Raw genomic sequence first — 20,001 nt, 5'->3', positions numbered from 1 at the left:
GAACCGTTAGAAGTACCAAAACGATCCAGTAATAATGAAGAAATCAAGGGAAGTTGTCGGTTCAAGTTCAAACAAGAAAGCTCCAAAATCGTCCAGTAAGAAAAAGGTTGATGATTTTGGACGACCATGTTTGCCGAAGGTTTAGTTATCATTAAAATATGTATTAGCAACACTATTTTATGTATAAGATTTCATTATATAGTTGTTAAGATTATATAATGAATTGTATAAGGTGTTTGTATACATGTGAAATAGTATTAGATTATATTTATTACTTGTATAAGGTTTACACATACACGTGAAACTGTTGTATGGGGTTGTCTTTTATTTGTTTTGGCATTATGATTCTATGTATAAGATTTCATTATACATGTATTAATACTATATTATTAATTGTATAAGGTTTACACAGGCATGTTTAATGTTCTAAAATTTGATAACCTTATACATGAAACTATATTGTATGAAGATATTATAACATTGAATTGATTGATCCATACAAATGCTTCACTACATATATATTACTATAGTATAAAACGTTACAATAATAGCTATAAAAGAAAATTTTCTCATGAAAATATTATACGATGATATAGATATCATGTCAAAATATTTCATCATACATAAGTCTATATGTACGATGAGTCATTATACATTAGTATACCAGATTTTACACATTTGATAATGTATAGGAACAATCAATACAATAGTAAATACATTAACCGCAATAACACATTAGAAAACGAACTTCTTTAAAATCTATAACAATCAAATTTTCCATATTTATTCAACGTATAATATAATACAATACATATCAGAAAAAAAATAACAAACTTAACAACTATAATATGATAACTGCAACTTCTATTAAAATATGTATTAGCAACACTATTCTATGTTCATGTTGATTTTTCTGAGAAATGAAGAAAGCAGTAGAAGATTTTTTTTTTCATTGAACGCAATTCAACAAAGAAGAAAATTTAATATGATGTTTAACATATTTTTTGAATTTAAATTTCAGTTACTATATTTAATAATACAACACTAAATGTTGAGTAGTTAAAGGCGTGAATTAAGGAACAGATTGATAATATCAGATTTATCTTTTCTTAAATATAGTCTAATCAACTTTATCATACATTCCAACAATGTATGAGGATTGACCAGATGTATGAGTATCTTTCTCAAAATCGGGATAGAGAAAGGTTGAAAAGATTTTATGTAATTACTTTCACTTATTAATAGATTTATGTAGTTTATACTATAAATTTATGAATTTCGTATAAGGTTGATGTTAGGTTTGTGGGAATTTAATACAACTACAACAACATTATATACAACATTTATATCACAATCACGTAAATTTAATACAATTATAACAACCTACTATAAAATATAAATTTCATACAAACTCAACATACAATTATCACACAATTTAACTCTTTACAATTAATTTCTCTTTAAAATTTGAAAAACACCAATTTTTGGAAGATAATTCGAAAAAATTTCAGCTTCAAATTCGGGAAACTTAGCACCAGCAAAAGCATCCTAGCTCTTCCATCGAACCGCAGGGTAACCACCTGTAACAACATAGTCAAAAGAGAGAACCGAGGTTCCTCGATCTCTTTCCATCGTAGTTACACCCACTTCACCGTCAAACAACCTCAGAACAACTAGTGAATCATCATTCGGTTCCAAAATCAAATCTGAATCAAGTGTGTTAAGGAGTGGAATTTTGTTGAGGGTGAGGGTTCTTGATTGATTGTTGATAAATTAAATATGTATGCATATGCTCTCACAATGAATGTTTTGATGATAGACAAGGATATCGGAGAGCCAGGTTGTCTCATTCAACTGTAGCAATGCAAGTGAAACTGACCACCACGGAAAGAAACAGTGCACAAAAGGAAAAGAATCTCACACGAGACCTGATTCTTGTAGTTAACAGTTTTTTGTGGCATTTAATAGACATTTTCTCGTGTTTTTTTAAGGTCCAGTTTGGCTTGATATTATGCTTACTTTAATTGCCTTCTCATGATCCTCCTTCGTTATATTGTATTTTTTTATCTGAGATGGCTAATATCCTCAACATTGATGTTTTGCATCATGTTGTGTGTGTGTACGTGTAGCCCAAATGGCCACGAGTCCCCATTGTTGCATTCTCAACCAAACTTGTTCTCACAAATGTATACATGTTTTTAATGATGTCAAAAGGAGGAAAATTTCTTTATGAGCTAATGAACTATATCACTTGCATAGTTTGTTGTCATCAAAAAGAGGGAAATCGATAATTGACTATATATGCATCTGCTCTCACTATGGTTCTATTATAGAGAAAGGTGTGTATATCGGGATTCGTGATGTTTGTAATCTAAAATCACTTGATTGAAGTTAGTGAAGTTATTTGAAAATCCTGCACAATGTAGGTGGGTGATTTTTACTTTCTTAAGTAAGAAGGATTTTCATAGTAAATACATGATTTACTTTACTAATCTAATTTCCTTTAAGGAACCAGGTTCCTTTAAGTCGAGTAGTTGGTAGTAGGTTCTTCCAATGGTGCTATCGTGAAGGAGGAAAAAAAACCAACACTCTTATTTTCCAATTCTCTTTGTCCTCTTTATCTGTTTTCCTCAATTTCTTGTGACTTTTTCTTCTAAGAATAGAGTTCCCCTATTCTCTATGTTTTGCTGTCTCTATCCCCTTTGTATCAATGTATGCAAGTACAACGTGAAGAAACAATTGATAAAAAGTGCCAATGTCCTCTTTCCTCTTCTCCCAAGAATCATTTCACAAGGAGACTTTTTCATGGTGGTGCTTCAATGGTATTTCTAAACACTACACGAAAACTGATTTTTAGCGGTAAGTAATTAATGACAATAACTTAATTATGGATAAATATATTTTTTTTAGAGGCAATTTATCAATAACAATTATATTTGAGCTCTCTTGATAAATACTTCTAAAGTGTATAGTAATATTGGATCCAATGACAATTAACTAATGCCGGTAAACTTTTTAGCACTCTTTATTAAAAGTACATATTTATTGTTGTTAAACATTGTTTTTGTTGTAGTGAAATAGGGGTGTTCATGGTTCAACTTGAATCAATTTTTGACTAAAATTAAAACTAAACTAGTCTAGTTGGTTTCTAAATTTCTAAAATAAACTAAACCAAATGATGTTCTTGTTGGTTTGCTTTGCTTTGGTTTTGGTTTTAATTTTAGATTCGATTTATACCTAGTTCATGATAAATTGATAATAACAGAACGGTAGAAACACGCGGCAACTATTTCAAATGAACATTAGGAATCAACAAATTTTTCTCTACTATCTCAAAATGAATGTATCTAAATTTTCTATTATTTTTCAACATTATTCCAAAGCTTTAGCCTGCTTAAATTGCATAGCTATAAAAATTCCTCCATCCACTTCATATGTCAAATAATAAGTCATTGAAGAATAGATCGATAGTTGTCTTAGCCTAAATAAATTAAAACTGGCAATATACCACGCTACATACATGCAATGGATTGTGGCTTTGGATATATGTTTTAAGAAACGAGATTTAAAAGTGTTTTAGTGCATATGAAATAAGTAGCTTAAACCAATTGAATGATTAAAACATACAGTATTAAATATCTACAATTCTTTATGAAAATTAAACACATATATTTAAGTAATTACAAAATTTATGCATATAATTTATCAGTTTGATTTGATTATTTTTTTATTTATTTTAATAGAACTAAAACTAAATAAAATATGGTCAATTTTTAATATTTAAAGTCAAACCAAGTCGACCATCAATCTTTTTAATAGATTGATTTGGCTTTTCACCTCCTATTTCTAAAGATGGAGGAGGAAGATCGAGAGGGATCGTTTCCGCCTATGTTTTTCTTTTCTAAATCTGTGGCTGGAGGAGATGGGATGCGAGCTTTTTCTTGTATAAACTACATAAATCTCTTAGTAAGTGAAAGTAATTACATAAAATCTCTTCAGCCTTTCTCTCTCCCGATTTTGAGAAAGATACTCATACATCTGGTCAATCCTCATACATTGTTGGAATGTATGATAAAGTTAATTAGACTATATTTAAGGAAAGATAAGTCTGATAATATCAATCTGTTCCTTAATTCACGTCATTAATTACTCAACATTTAGTGGTGTATTATTAAATATAGTAACTGAAATTTAAATTCAAAAAATATGTTAAACATCATATTAAATTTTCTTCTTTGTTGAATTGTGTTCAATGAAAAAATAAATCTTCTACTGCTTTCTTCAGTTTTTAGAAAAATCAACATGAACATAGAATAGTGCTGCTAATACATATTTTAATAGAAATTGCAATTGCCGTATTATAGTTGTTAAGTTTGTTATTTTTTTTTTATATGTATTGTATTATATTATACGTTGAATAAATATGAGAAATTTGATTGTTATAGATTTTAAAGAAGTTCGTTTTTTAATGTGTTACTGCGGTTAATGTAATTACTATTGTATTGGTTGTTCCTATACATTATAAAATGTGTAAAAATCTGGTATACTAATGTATAATGACTCATCGTACATATAGACTTATGTATGATGAAATATTTTGACATGATATCTATATCATCGTACAATATTTTCGTGAGAAAATTTTCTTTTATAGCGATCATTGTAACGTTTTATGCTATAGTAATATACATGTAGTGAAGCATTTGTATGGATCAACCAATTCAATGTTTCAATATCTTCATACAATATAGTTTCATGTATAAGGTTATCAAATTTTAGAACATTATTAAACATGAATGTGTAAACCTTATACAATTAATAATATAGTATTAATACATGTATAATGAAATCTTATACATAGAATCATACTGCCAAAACAAATAAAAGACAACCTCATACAATAGTTTCACATGTATGTGTAAACCTTATACAAGTAATAAATATAATTTAATATTGTTTCACATGTATACGAACACCTTATACAATTCACTATATAATCTTAACAACTGTATACTGAAATCTTATACATAAAATAGTGTTGCTAATACATATTTTAATAATAACTAAACCTTCAGCAGACGTGATCGTCCAGAATCATCAACCTTTTTATTACTGACGATTTTTGAGCTTTCTTGTTTGAACTTGAACCGACAACTTTCCTCGATTTCTTCATTGTTACTGGATCGTTTCGGTGCTTCGAACGGTTCTCTGCGAAATTGGATTTTTCATAATAAAAAAAACCAAGAACAAAACCAACAAAGGGAATAACAATACACGATCATTAAATAAAGAAGATTCAACTTAATTTGTTTTTGATGAAATTCAGATAAGCATATATTCCCAAATTCAGAGAAGCATACAACTATGTAAGCGATCAGTTCCCTGTTGCAGATGAGGCTTTGATTCAAGAGCTTCAAGAGAGATATTTGTTCTGAGTATATGGAAGCTTGGTTTTCTTATTGTGGAAGGTAAGCAATATATATAAGACAAGAAAACTTAGGACGAATCCCATTAGTTGAGGCGGAAAAGAGCAACAGATTTTTTACCAACTTTTGTACTTTCGTTCAGCTGCGTAGTTGACTGTGACATTGATGTGTAGGCCTAAACTGATCCCTAAGTAGTTGTAGCTTTGTTATTACACATTCTTCGGGAACCAGGTTCTAACATATAGTTTGTCAAGTCATCAAAACTAAGAACTTAACAATTTTCCCCTTTTTGATGATGACAAACCCATGCACGTCTTCAAGCATCCACACTACACAACACTTCATACCTTTAATATAAGGAACCTCAACATGTTTCCCTGTTACTGATACCACTGGCCTCCTCTACCCATTCTCATTATCTATCAGCACCTCAGAATCCCCGTAAGTATGAGGACCCTATTTTCATCTAACACACTACCCTTTATCACATCTCTTCACACTTCATTACAACACTATACCTCATTACAATACTACACTTCAACTTCTCCTTTTTGGCATCATCAAAGTGGTAAAGCAGTAAACCAAGCATAGATAAGCATACATATTAATTCATGGTCATTGAGGCTATAGTGACATAAATAAGAAAGATTAGACAAGATAAGAGAAGTAATAGCATACAGATAATTCATTCATTAGTCAAGCCAGAAAATATCAATAACTATTCAAAGCAGTGGCCATAAAAACATAACAATAATTATGCCAGTTACAACCAAAGTCAACAAGAAAATTTAGGAGAAACAAAACTGAATAGGGCTTAAGATGAGGGCTTAAGAGGGGAAAGAATTAAGGAATAGGTTGGGTGAGATCTAAGAGGAAGGACTAGGAGCAAGAGATAGTTGTTTAAGGAGTATGGTCATCCTCTCACTTTCAGCAGCATGAGCCTTTAGAATCTGCTAAGTCAGATCTTCATTCTTTTCAGTTAAGGCCTCAACCTTTGCTTCCAGCATTTTCACCTTTTTCTGCAAGGCTGTATTCTCAACATTCAACTTCCCAACTGAACTAGTTCCCTCATCCCCTCCTATCATAGATGCTGCCTTTAGTGCAATAATCTCTATATCTCTCTAAGATACTAGGGCTATCATAGCATCAAGCTCCCCCCTCAAACCACTCTGAACATCAATCAACTCAGAAATAGTAGACTTGGACTTTCCACCTCCTCTTCTAGGAACACACTCATTATCTTCTAAAGTGATAATGTTGAATATTTATTTGACTGAGCCAATCTTTCCCTTTCCAGATCTGGGGAGAAGTGATTTATTTACCAACTTAAAAAGTAGTTTACATCCACCTTTCAAAGACTTTTTATTCATATTCTTGATGTTCATGTCATCAAGTCTCCCACAGATCTTCAAAAATTTTACAGAGCCCTTTTCATCTTTTAGGGACCTGGTCCCTTTTGTTGGCACTCCAAGAATTTTAGACATTACCTTATCATCTATTGCAATATTTACCCCATTGAACTGAGAGGTAAACTGCTTACCATCTTCAGGAAAGACCAAATTGTGGTAGAAATGCAAACTTTCTCTTCATGCAAAGAAGGAATTTCTCCCTCAAACAAATGTTCCTAATGTTGGAGCCTCACCCACTTAATAAAGTCCTACATCCCAAGCATTCCAGCAACATTTGGATTAAAAACCCTTCTCCTTAAAACCTCTTGGACCTTAAGAGTCTCTTTTCTGGGCCGTTTAGACAGCCCTTTCTCTTTTCCTGTAGATGTAGAAGCCTTTTTTAAGGGACCAGTTCCCTTAACAAAAGATCCATAGGTTCCCGAGGTCTTAGTAGACATAGGTCTGGGACCTGGTCCCTTGGTACTGGTCCTCTCAGATCTTTTTCTCTTCTCAGTGACTTTGGCCACTAATTTATTCACCATCACTCCCTTAGTTTATCCTTTCTTGGGAAAAGCAACACTTTTTCCTTTAACCTTAGTTCTACAAGAATCCACTTCTCTTTCAACATCAGAATCAACAGACTCATTATCATGTCACTCATACTCATAAAAAGACTTCTAAAATCACTGTCACTGCTATCATCAAACATACTCTCAATATCCTCATCAGATTCATCAAATTCCACAATCTTTTCAATAGTAAGTTTAACCACATTTGCACCATTCTTCTTCAGTATCCTTCTTTTCTTAGTGTTGTCTTTATTTTCTCCAATGCCTTCTTTATCTAATTCCTTGGACTCGACCTGGTCCCTAGTAGTTTGAATGTTCCTGATGAAGCCTTGGTAGAGGAGGAGAATCCTTTCCTAGATATCTTCTCAGACAAAGGTTTGTTGTTCTCATTGTCAGAATCACCTTTTGCACCCACATCACCACCAGACAAGTTAAGGACAAAGGGTAGAACTAGATTCTCATCCTCAATATATTTAGAAGGATTATTTTGCCTCCTAGTGAATAAAGTTGCTAGGGGTGTATCCCACCTAAGGGGTTATACACTTATAACAGTGAGACCTTGTACCCTAATCTCTTCATTCATGGATTGAATATTTGAAAATGTTTTCTTGGAGATTGGAAAGTCCCCATCAAACAGATTTTCATCTATAGATGCACACCCAAACTTATTGGGTAACTCAGTTTTGTCAGGAGAAGGGATTTCGGAGAAAGAGTCCAAACCCTAATCAAAAGGAACTAGTTGGTTAGAGGTTGGATCTTTGAAAGAGTTGTTTTTAGGATCAACTTCAGGGATGTGGTCTTTAGAGAAATCAACCTTTGAATCTTCTTCTTTGTATGAGGAGGGGTTGATTTTGGGATCAGGGATGGCATCAACTTTATCACCCCTTTCAATGAGTGGGTCATCAGGTATTTTATTCTTTTCCTGTATATTAAAATCCCTAGAAATTTTTCTTAGGGAAAGAAGAGAAAACTTGGTGATAGAAAAAGGGTTTTCTAATTCAAAATCTAAGGGTATGAAAGGTGTATCGAACACTCTTAAGGGAATAGGATCATCCTTTTGAGAAAAGGTTGAAAGATTCGACATTGTCAAGATTTAGTAGGCTTAGAAGAACAAAGCAAGATAAAGATTTTAGAAATGATTTATGAACTTATAGGTAGTGAGAGAGAAGATTTTTAAAATTTAAAGTGAAAAATCTGATTTTGATTTTAGATAGGAAATGGAAGAATAATTTAGATTTCTTGAAAAGGTATGGCTGATGAGACATGTCCAGTCAGATGGGTGCGTCTCTTGGGCTTAAAGTACAAATTTTATGAAGAGGCGGGAGAGTGATTTGGCATACATCACTAAAAATTTAAAACAACCATTGTTCAGGAATATGTGATACAGACCTGATTAAGGACCTATTCCCTATATGATTTTTTGAAGTCAATCACTTTGTGTTGTCTCACCTCCCTTTTTCATATCTTATCCTCCTTACCATGTGTGTATATATGTAGAAGATATGAGACTAATTTAGACATATAAGAAATCATCTAACAGGATACCTGCTCACCAAAGCATAGCCATGTTTGGAGATTTATGAAGCAGCCTGCATTCAACTTGGTTACATCATCTCTGCCATTCCTTGTTCCTGTCAACCTGTTCCCTACAACCTTTCCTTAGTAGATCTACCAATAATATGCTCTCGAATATTGCGGGGACATTATTTTGATCAACCAGGTACACAACACCATCAACATCAACACACTCTATCCATTCAGCACATAGTTAGCACTACCAGAATAGTGTAGGACCAGGTTCATTCAAGACTTTGTCATAGATCTATTTAGATCCACTGATTCACTCTTCTTCATCCATCACCAAAAAAGATATTTTCTCCTTCATGGGCCATTAACAAGAGAAGGTCTTCAATTTCTCCAGTCAGATGCTTTGAGCAGCCATCCTATACACTCCTATTTTGGCTACTTTCTTTTGCTTTTCCCTGCATCAACACTTAGTTGTTAGTCTTGGGAACCCATTTCAACTTGAGTTCCTAGAATGGTGATAGAGAAAAGATTAAATTTCTTGATACATGGAGGTTTCTCATGCCTCTTTCAATTGCTATTCTGGATGGACACACTCCTATTGTGTGACCATCTTTGAAAAATGGGTGTATAAGAGATTGTCCTTGCCATTAGCATGTTTACTATGTGAGTTTGGGGTAGCATTTTGACTGTGATAGCCCAATCGTCTTCTGTTACTTGACCCTTGACTGGTTAGATTGGTTAGAACCTGAGCAGAGGTAGTCTAATTAAGAGCCCTATCAAGCTCAGCCTTAACCCGAACTAGTTCCCTCTTAAGTTTTGAATTTCTTTCAAGTGAAGCTGTCAGATCAACCTTGGCCTTAGTCAACTCTTCATTCTAACTATAATTGTATCCTACTTCCTTCTCCCTTTCCTTTTAATTCATGATTAGACATTTTACTAAGCTTCTCATTTAGGAATTCATTTTTATGTAGAGAATGACTAGCTAGTTTCTTGAAGTTTAGTAACCTGTACACTTAATTCAATCATTTCTTCCACACATTTGTCAAGATCTTCCTTCAGACTTTCTTTATCTTTAGTAAGTTCATTAACAATATCAATCAACATAGCAGCAAGGAATTTCAACCTCTTAGAATAATAATCCTTAAGATTGTCTTTGATATCCTGGAGTGTTACATGATCATTTTCATCAGAATCTAAATCTACCATTAAAGGAAAATAAGAATCAAATATCCGGACATCATCTTCCATCACTATCATGGATACATCTTTTGTTTGCTCTGACTTATTTGAATCACCGAAGGAGTCACCCCAGGCTACCAACACCTGATTTGTAACTTTGTCAGCTACCACATTTCTTTTATACTTGACAGGGATCAATCCTTACTCTTTTTCTTTTCAATATCTTGCTTCACATACTCCTTTTGTTCAACCTTGTGCATAAGGCAGTCTTTGATATAGTGATCGAGTCTTCCACATTCGTGACATGTGTCATTAGATTTTTTATCTGTGATGTATCTACTGGATTTTCCTCATCTGGGGATAGCTCCTGACTTCCTCGCCTTGAGGACCCATTTAGCAATGTAGGCAGTTTTTTCATCCTCATTATTTGTGTTCTCCTTAGTTGCCTTTAGAACCAGGTTCTTCTTTATCTTGTTCTCACCTTTGGATTTGTCCTCCATCTTCATAATCTCATATGTCTTGAGCTTACCAATCAACTCATCTATTTTCATAGTTTTCAAGTTCCTGGCTTCAGTGATTGTATTTACTTTACCGTTGCTTGGGTAGAATACTCATAACCTTTTGAACCTGTTTGATGGTTCTAATATCCTCTCCCAAGTAGTGGAGTTCATTGTTTATAACTACGAATCTTGTGTGTATTTACTGGATATATTCACCTTCTCTCATGGTGAAAGTCTTATATTAGGTGATTAGCATGTCCACCTTTGATTCTTTCGCCTGACCGATTCCCTTATGAGCTGTTTGAAGGTAAACCCAAATTTCTTTGGTAGTCTTATAAGCAAAAATCTTATTGTACTTATTAGGATCAATGCCACACACAAAAAACTTTTTAGCTTTGTAGTTCTTCTCAATCATCTTCCTATCAGTGTCATCAAATTCCTTTTTAGTCTTAGGAACTTGTGAAGTCACTTCACCAACCTTTACTGCTCTTGTGGGAACAAAAGGCCTATCTTAAATAACATCCCACAACTCAGAATCTTCTACCATGGTAAAATCATGCATACTAGTCTTCTACCAACCATATATTCTCCATTTAATCTATGTGGTCTAGTGGTAGACTAGCCTTCTTCAAGATTTGGAGGATCAGCCATGTTCAAGATCCCAAGATGTTAACCTTTTTTTTAGGAAGACCTTGCTCTGATACTAATTGAAGAGTTCAAATGAGTTTTCCTCCAACTTTGGGACCTGGTCCTAAACAGACTTAAGTAGCAAGAAACTTAGCAGTAAAGTGAAAAAAGTAATGAAAGACAATAATTTTACGTCAAAATTCTTTGCTCAAGTGAGAAAACTACGACCTGCTTCTAAGATTTCTAAGCTCCACTAATATTCAAGAAAACTTGAATACAGACTCCATGACATTAAGGGTTATACTCCCATTCCTTCTTCTCTTATTAATACCTGTCACCACCACCAACTAACTCTAACTTAGATGACAAGCTAACTCTAGCTTTAATATCACCTAACTCTAGATGACAATAAGGAGTTTGGAACTAAAATACCAATACCTACTAATAACAATGACAACATTAGGCAACATTTATAACCACAATACAAAGACTCAAATACAACAAGAAAATGAAATACAACTTTGTGAGAGATCAGTTCCACGTTGCAAATGAGGCTTTGATTCAAGAGCTTCAAGAGAGATATTTGTTGTGAGTATATGGAAGCTTGGTTTTGTTGTTATGGAAGATGAGAAATATATATATGAGACAAAAAAACCTAGGATGAATCCCATTGGTTGAGGTAGAAAAGGGAAGGAGTTTATCCATCAACTTTTGTACTTTCGTCTAGCTGTGTAGTTGACTGTGATAGTGATATGTAGGCCCAACCAGGTCCCTAAGTAGTTGTAGATTTGTCATCACACATTCTTAAGGAACCAGATCCCAATATATAATTTGTCAAATCATCAAAACTAAGGACTTAACACTATGTTTGTTCTAGTATACTTTTGATGAGCTTTATTATGTTGTATGGCCTAATACTTGTTATAAGTTATTGCAAAAGACCATTGGAGCAGCTTTAGAAGCTAAATGACACCTACACACAAGCCACAAAGAGTATGGAAATAAGAAACAAATAGATGAGAAGCATAGAATAAGGATTTGACGAAGAACTCAAGTTGTGGAGTACCTTGTGCTGCACCACCCAAAGCATGGGAAGTGGCCATGTGTTGCACTCCCCAAGGCATGGGTAGGGGCCATAATAAACTAAACTTGGTTTTCCACTCGATTTAAGTTGAGGACAAAGTGGTCAATGTTTATTCTTTTTATGGGGAATTTTATGGACGACCTAAAGGGCTATATAAAGAGTACTTAGCCACAATTACAAAGCATCTTTGAAGCAACACATGATTGGAATGAGGATAAGGCATCAAGGGCTCTACATCAGGAGTTTTCCTTTATTTAACTTCATTTTTCTTGTAGTTTTACTTATGAATTCATTAATAGTGATTCTTGGTAACACAATGAGAAGCTAAACACCCTATTTATAGGGCTGAGGATACGAACATGATTGCTTAGCATATATTCAAGTTGGTTAATATTAACTATCATATTTTGTTGTTCTAATATTCTTGTCCCTTTAATTCTATTGATTTACAACCTCTAGAATATATCTATTTATCTTTCGAGAGCCTGAAAGGAGTAACATTAGGTTAGAACAAAGAACATAAGGAACACGTTCTTGTATTTAAGATGAATTAAAGATAAGATTCCCAGTTAGGATAGGAATATACCTAATTTTCCTCGTTTGACTTAAATATGGGAAGAAATATGAATAGGTTTGAATTAGTTCGCACATCTCCCCTCAATTATGTAGTTGTGAGAACAATTTAGATAGACGATTAGAGGTTCATGACCCGATCTGACTAGGGACCTTGTCGTAATGGGAATCTCAAGTCCAATCAATATCAGAGACCACCCCCAATACCCAACCTAACCATCCAGCATATACCCTGAGTTGGATGAATTTTGAACATATAACAAGATAATGTATAATTGCACTAATCTAGACTCTGGGATAGGTCTATGATCGAGATCAACCTGAACGAGTACAACTATCCCAAATCCAACCGATAACCATAACCAAACCATAATAAAAACCAAAACAATAACCAAGTTCCTCTCTATAACATAATATAAAAGATGGAACAACCAACAATACAGTCAATCGATATCATCCTCAATACCAATGCTAACACTAAAGCTGAAACCACTACCGATCCCGCCCATACCGACCCATAGTAGTTCCACAAAAGCCTCTAACCAAAAGAAAACCAATATCCGATTAGGACATTACTACAACCAAAGCCAAAATCAATATCCATAAATAAACCAAAGTGTGAAAAAATATCCATGAACATGAAATGGAGCCTTCCATAAAGATGGACGCTCACCACTTTAATCTAAAAATGGATCTCAAAATATGATTTCTATGCAGGAGGAGTAGAACGGTTAATTCCTACATCGCGTGGGGATACAGCCGCTCGAAGACGGGTTAGAGGGTGAATGCTAGCATGAACTCAGGGTAAGGATAAAATAATGTCATCCAGTAAAACCAAGTAAAACAACCATATGCATACAAACCTTACATATATATATATATATATATATGTAACCATGTCGGGAAAGGGAACCGAGTTTAACATGCATTTAAAACCATTAACCTGGTAACGCAGCCTGAACCGGGGCCTTTTTGTAATGGGCATCCAAAGTCCACCTAGGACTGAGGACCAACCCCTTAACCCAACTCAACCACCTTACACAACCTCAGATGAGTTGAATTTTGAGCATATAACAAGATTGTACAATGCTTTCATGAAGACTTTGGGAAAGGGTTAGAACCATGATCGACCCAACGAAGTTTGTTCATACCAAACCAACCATCCATACCATACCAAACCAAAGTGAATATCAAAACATAATAAGCAAGTCAAACCCAAAATGTAATACGATAGAACAACCAACAATATCGTCCAAGGGTGTAAGCCCCAATATCCATCTCGATGCCAAGACCAACACCAATATCGATTCCGCCCATTCCAATCCCCAGAAGTACCACAAAACCTCTATCCGAAAGAATACAAATATTTAGTTGGGATATGTCCCCAACCATGACCAAAACCAATATCTAAAAAAAAATAAAAATTCTAAGAATGTCTAACATGAAATGATGCCTTCCGAAAGAATGAAAACTCACCACTTCAGTCGAATAAGCTATCCCCAAATCAAGTACTATGAAAGAGGAGTCGAACATCTATTTTCTGCATAGCGTGGGTAACAGCCGTCAGTAGACGGGTTAGTAGGTGAACACAAGCATAAATCTCGGGATAAGGATAAAGTAATGCCAATTATCAAAACCAAGTAAATACCATCCAATGCTAACAACTATACATATATATAAGTTCAGGGAAAAGGGATCGGGTTTAGCATGTCATTTAAAACCTTTACTTGGGTTATGTAGCTTAGCCGTCCTATGGGCCATATGAGTTCAGCTTCTCGTACTGAAAGGATCCCGGTGTGTGTAGCCGCACGACCAGGAAATAACACTGGGATGACTAGTACATCCCTCCAATAGAAACATGACACTCACACGTGGCCATCGAATACCCCTTATATTGGCAAATATGAGTTTTCGATTTTGATCCCCCCGGGATCACCACCTTTCACGACTTAGCTTACACTTTTTGCCATTAATGCCCAATTAAAAATAAGTCCAAACAATCCAATTATCCATTTATTAACCAAGAATATTTGATAAACTAGTGGTATTGTCATACCACCATACTTGCAAGCATTATCCAGAGCCAAACCGTTTAGATTAAGGGGACTCTCGATGCCCTTTCCGTTTATAATATTAACTGCTTGGGAGACTACTATGTTCTTCACAAGTATAACCAATTAGCCTTTAACCTTTGTAAACAATTTAAACCATTTGTAGTTTCATGCATAAGTTGACAACAAGCAAGAGTTCCCTTTTAAGAGAGTCGATGCAATAAATATATCTTTATAAGCATTTAATCAAACACCTTGGGGGCATAGTATAACCAAAACCAAATTACATTACTATTAAACCATTACCATGCAATTCTATTATCCAAAACCATCGTTAATGCATAGAAAACATAATTAAAATCATAAGAAATCATAACCAAGCCTTTAACATCAAAACCCCCAAATCAATGATCGAAAATCAAAACCATGCAAAAGTAAAAACCATGAAATCAACCATATAACCATGCCTTTAATTGAAATTACAAGTAAGGAAGAGAATCATGCTTTAAACCAAGAAGATTGATGGAAAGAATTCATCAAGACAAGCCCCAAAGTAATTCCTTAGTTGAAACCCTAGCTCTTTTCCCCAAAAGCTCTTTAAGAGAATTATGATATGTTTTGGAAGAGATTCTAAGTTATTAAGAATAAAATAATAAGGTAAATAACCTCCTAAGTGTATTAGAAGTCGTGGGTACTTATTAGGGTAAGTAGGAAAATATTCAGAATACCCCCACTTAAATCTCATAAAAACTTGACACAGGGTTACGAGTGACCTCCTTACGAATCGTAACCTAGCTTACGGTCGATACCCACCCAATCATAACCAATAATCAACCATGGATCAGACACTGTCAATATAAGACTCATCCAACCAAGTCGTAACCTCAACATACGATCCATACCAATGATCTGTATCCCTAGCAGAATGTAACACCAGGAGGATCAAACACTGTGCACCTTATGAGTCACCTATACGACTCATACCCATGCCTTACAACACTCACCCCTAAGTCGTATCCATTCCAGTGACCAAAACCATCCCACCAACTAATACTGGTCAGCTTACGACAGGACTTCACCACTCGTACCCCAGTTTACGGCTCGTACCATGAGTTGTATTGGGTCCAAAGAACGATATTCCCACTACTAAAAATAGGACAAAAAGCGATGGCCAAAAGCGACGCCCAACGTCGCTTTTTTGTCCAAAATTGATGAAAAAGCGTCGATTTTATTTCCGTCTCAAAAAGGCCCGTTGTTTTTTAAAAATGATGGCATGCGTTGCTTTTTTTACGACGGACAACGTCGCATTTTTAAAAAAAATATTTTTAGTTACTTTTTAAAAAAGTGAAACTGTGCGTCATTTTTTGTTCTTCATGTGAAGAACACATGATGAAAAAAATGACGCATAACGGCATTTTATTGAAGGAAAAAATTAAAAAAAATCAGAAAAAATGACATTGTCTGTCGTATTTTGAGAAAAATAAAATCTTTTTTTATAATGAAGACAAAAAGAGACGTTGGTCGTCGCTTTTTATAAAATTTATTTTAAAAAAATTCAGAAAAGCGACAGACAAAAGTGACCATGTCCGTCGCTTTTCTGCATTTTTTTAGATGCAAAAATCTGCTTTTTTGCATCCCACCTGCCAAATAAAAATGCAATTCAATATATACAGCTCATGCAACACATTCTAAAATAATCATACAATACACTACATTATCAAAACATTTAAGCAATTCAAATCAACAATACTTAAACAATCAAATTCAAAATACAAAACACTTAATAATTAATCCAAAATCACTAAAACACTTAAACAATCCTAAAAATTTTTCATTGGAGTCTACAAGTGTCCAAGATTTCTTTTTAGCAGTTGACTTCAAACTCTTATCAGGATGAGGCCAATCACCGTCACTACCGGATGTCATTAGTATGCAAGTTTACATCAAAATATATAAAAATCAAGTCATTAGTTCATATTTCATGTGACTACACTAACTATTTTCAAGTTACTAGTACACATTTCAAGATACTACACTCAAACCATTTTTAAATATCTAATTGATTTTTTATTTCACTATACTCAACCATTTTCAAATAACTAGTAGACATTTCAAGTAACTACACTTAACCGTTACACGTTTAATTCACTATACTTAACCATTTTCAAATCACTAATTCACATTCCAAGTCACCACACTTAAAGTATTTTTAAGTCACTAGTACACATTTCAAATCACTAGACTTAACTATTTTCAATTAACTAAATCACATTTCAAATCAATATACTTAATCATTTTCGAGTGACTATACTTTATTATTTTAAAGTTATTAGTACACATTTCAAGTGACTACACTTAGCCATTTTTAAGCATTAAGTTCACAATTTCAAGTAACTACACTTAACCGTTTACAAGTCACAAATTCACAATTTCAAGTAGCTACACTTAATCATTTTCAAGTCACTACAATTAATAATTTTCAAATAACTTATTCTCTAATACACATTTCAAGTTACTACACTCAAACCATTTTCAAATAGCTAATTAACATTTCAAGTTACTATACTTAAGCATTTTCAAGTAGCTACACTTAACCATTTTCAAGTCACTAGAACACATTTCAAGTCACTACACTTGACCATTTTCAAATAACTAGTAGACATTTCAAGTCACTACATTTAACCATTTTCAAATAACTAATTCACATTTCAAGTCACTACACTTAACCATTTTCAAATAATTAATTCACATTTCAAGTCACTATACGTAACCATTTTCAAGTAACTACTTCACATTTAAAATAACTATACTTAACTATTTTCAAGTCACTACACTTAATCATTCATTTCAAGTCACTATTCTTAACCACTTTCAATTAACTAATTCTCATTTCAAGTAACTACACTTAACCATTTTCAAGTCACTAGTAACCATTTTCAAGTCACAAGTTTGCAATTTCAAGTAACTACACTAAATAATTTCTTCAAAGTCACTACACTTAATAATTTTCAAATAACTTATTCACATTTTAATTCACTGCACTCTAACCATTTTCAAATAGCTAATTGACATTTCAAGTCACTATACTTAACCATTTTCAAGTAACTACACTTAACTATTTTCAAGTCATGTACTAGCATTTCAAGTCACTACACTTAACTATTTTCAATTAACTAATTCACATTTTTAATTCACTATACTTAAACATTTTCAAATAATTAGACGTAACCATTTTCAAGTCACTAGTGCACATTTCAAGTGACTAAGCCTAACCATTTTCAAGTCATGAATTCACATTTCAAGTATCAACACTAAACTAATTTCAAGTCATGAATTCACATTTTCAAGTGATTACACTTTACTAATTTCAAAACATAAGTTCACCTTTCAAGAACTACACTAAACCATTTCCAATCTCTTTCCATGTATTTGAATTGTTATGTGACTGCATAAAAGAAGTAAGTAGTGCTTTTCTGTTGCCTACTTTTTGGTATTGCTAATGTGCATTGTCCATTGTAATAACTGAAAGTGTAACATTATTATTTTTTGTTCAATTTTAATGAAGTATTAGTTATATAATATTTAAATACGTTACACATTGGAATATCACCGAAGAAAATGAATAGTATAGTTTTCTTATAATAAAGTTTTGTTTCCTTCACCTCCTAATCGCCTACATTATTTAGCAGTAAACTGAATAGGTTTCTTCATAACAACCATAAGATTCTTCACATTATTCAGAAGTTAACAGTATAGCTGATAACGAATTATTCAGCAGTTAACAACATAGGTTTATTCAAACTCACCACATCTCATTAATAGTTCACTATACCGGTCTACACATTTACACCTTTAATAACATGATTGACTCGAAGAACTGGTTTTTATTTTAAAAATTGCATAAATATTAAATGAACACCACGTGAAGGAAAACCAAGAATGTTCTCAAACCACTAACAACAAACCCAGTGTATTTCCACATAGTGGGGTCTGGGGAGGATAAAATGTATGCAGTCGATACCACTACCTCTGGAGAAGTAGAAAGATTATTTATAATAGACCTCGTGTAACGCCCCAAATCTGGTACCCGAAATGCTACACAATGCCTATGACCTAGAAGGACCACAATCTAACCCATGAATGATATCTATACCTATACACTGCATAATATATGTATATAAATGCATAAATCAAAGCTAATAGACCATAAGGTTCAATGTTGTAACATAACTGATAATAACATCTGAATGAGGTATGGAATACCCAAAACAACTGAAATAAACTGTCTAAACATAACAGACTGAAAAGACTCTAACTGCCTGAATAAAGAGTTGATGGGACATATCTCCAACTAACTTCGGCTACTGAAATAAACTGAGTATGAAAATGATAAAATAATAATCATGTCCTCAAAAAATGAGGAATCACATCTAGCTTTGACTACTGATGCGGGAATTCTACTGGTGCTCTAGTGCTCGTGCCTCAGAACCTGTGGCATAAAGTAAAACACCATAGCACAAATACGTCAGTACGATGGAATGTATTGGTATGCATGTGAGGCAGGATAATGCAAAGGCTTCACATGCATGAATTATGCTAAATGACTAAATAATATGAATGTGAGAATACATGCATGAATAAAAGACTGTAACCGAATTCATGATAATAGGATTACTGAGTCTGAATATTGATAACATAGAAATTCTGATAACTAATGTAACTAATATAACTGATATTCTAAGCGACTGTGTCTGACAGTCTAATTTCTAATGGAACTATCTAAGTCCCATACTATTTTAAGTTGACTGTATCTGACAGACCTGAAATTTGTAGAACTATCTGATTTCTTTTACTGAAACTGTATAACTGTATCTGACAGTCCTGATTCTATAACTAAAACTGTAAGAAGTAGTCATCTAACCGACATGCCCCAAAATACGCCATAATAGCTGAGCTGGGGTCCAATCTGTGCCCTGATTAGAAGGGTATCAATACTGCGCTACTGGTAAGGACAAGCTATGAGTGACCCTCTTATAACAGGTAACTCTAACGAGAATAGAAGGAACCCTCATGTAAT

This window comes from Capsicum annuum, chromosome 1, assembly GCF_002878395.1.
Source record: "Capsicum annuum cultivar UCD-10X-F1 chromosome 1, UCD10Xv1.1, whole genome shotgun sequence".
NCBI lineage: Eukaryota > Viridiplantae > Streptophyta > Magnoliopsida > Solanales > Solanaceae > Capsicum > Capsicum annuum.
Note: the sequence above shows the minus strand (reverse complement) of the source record.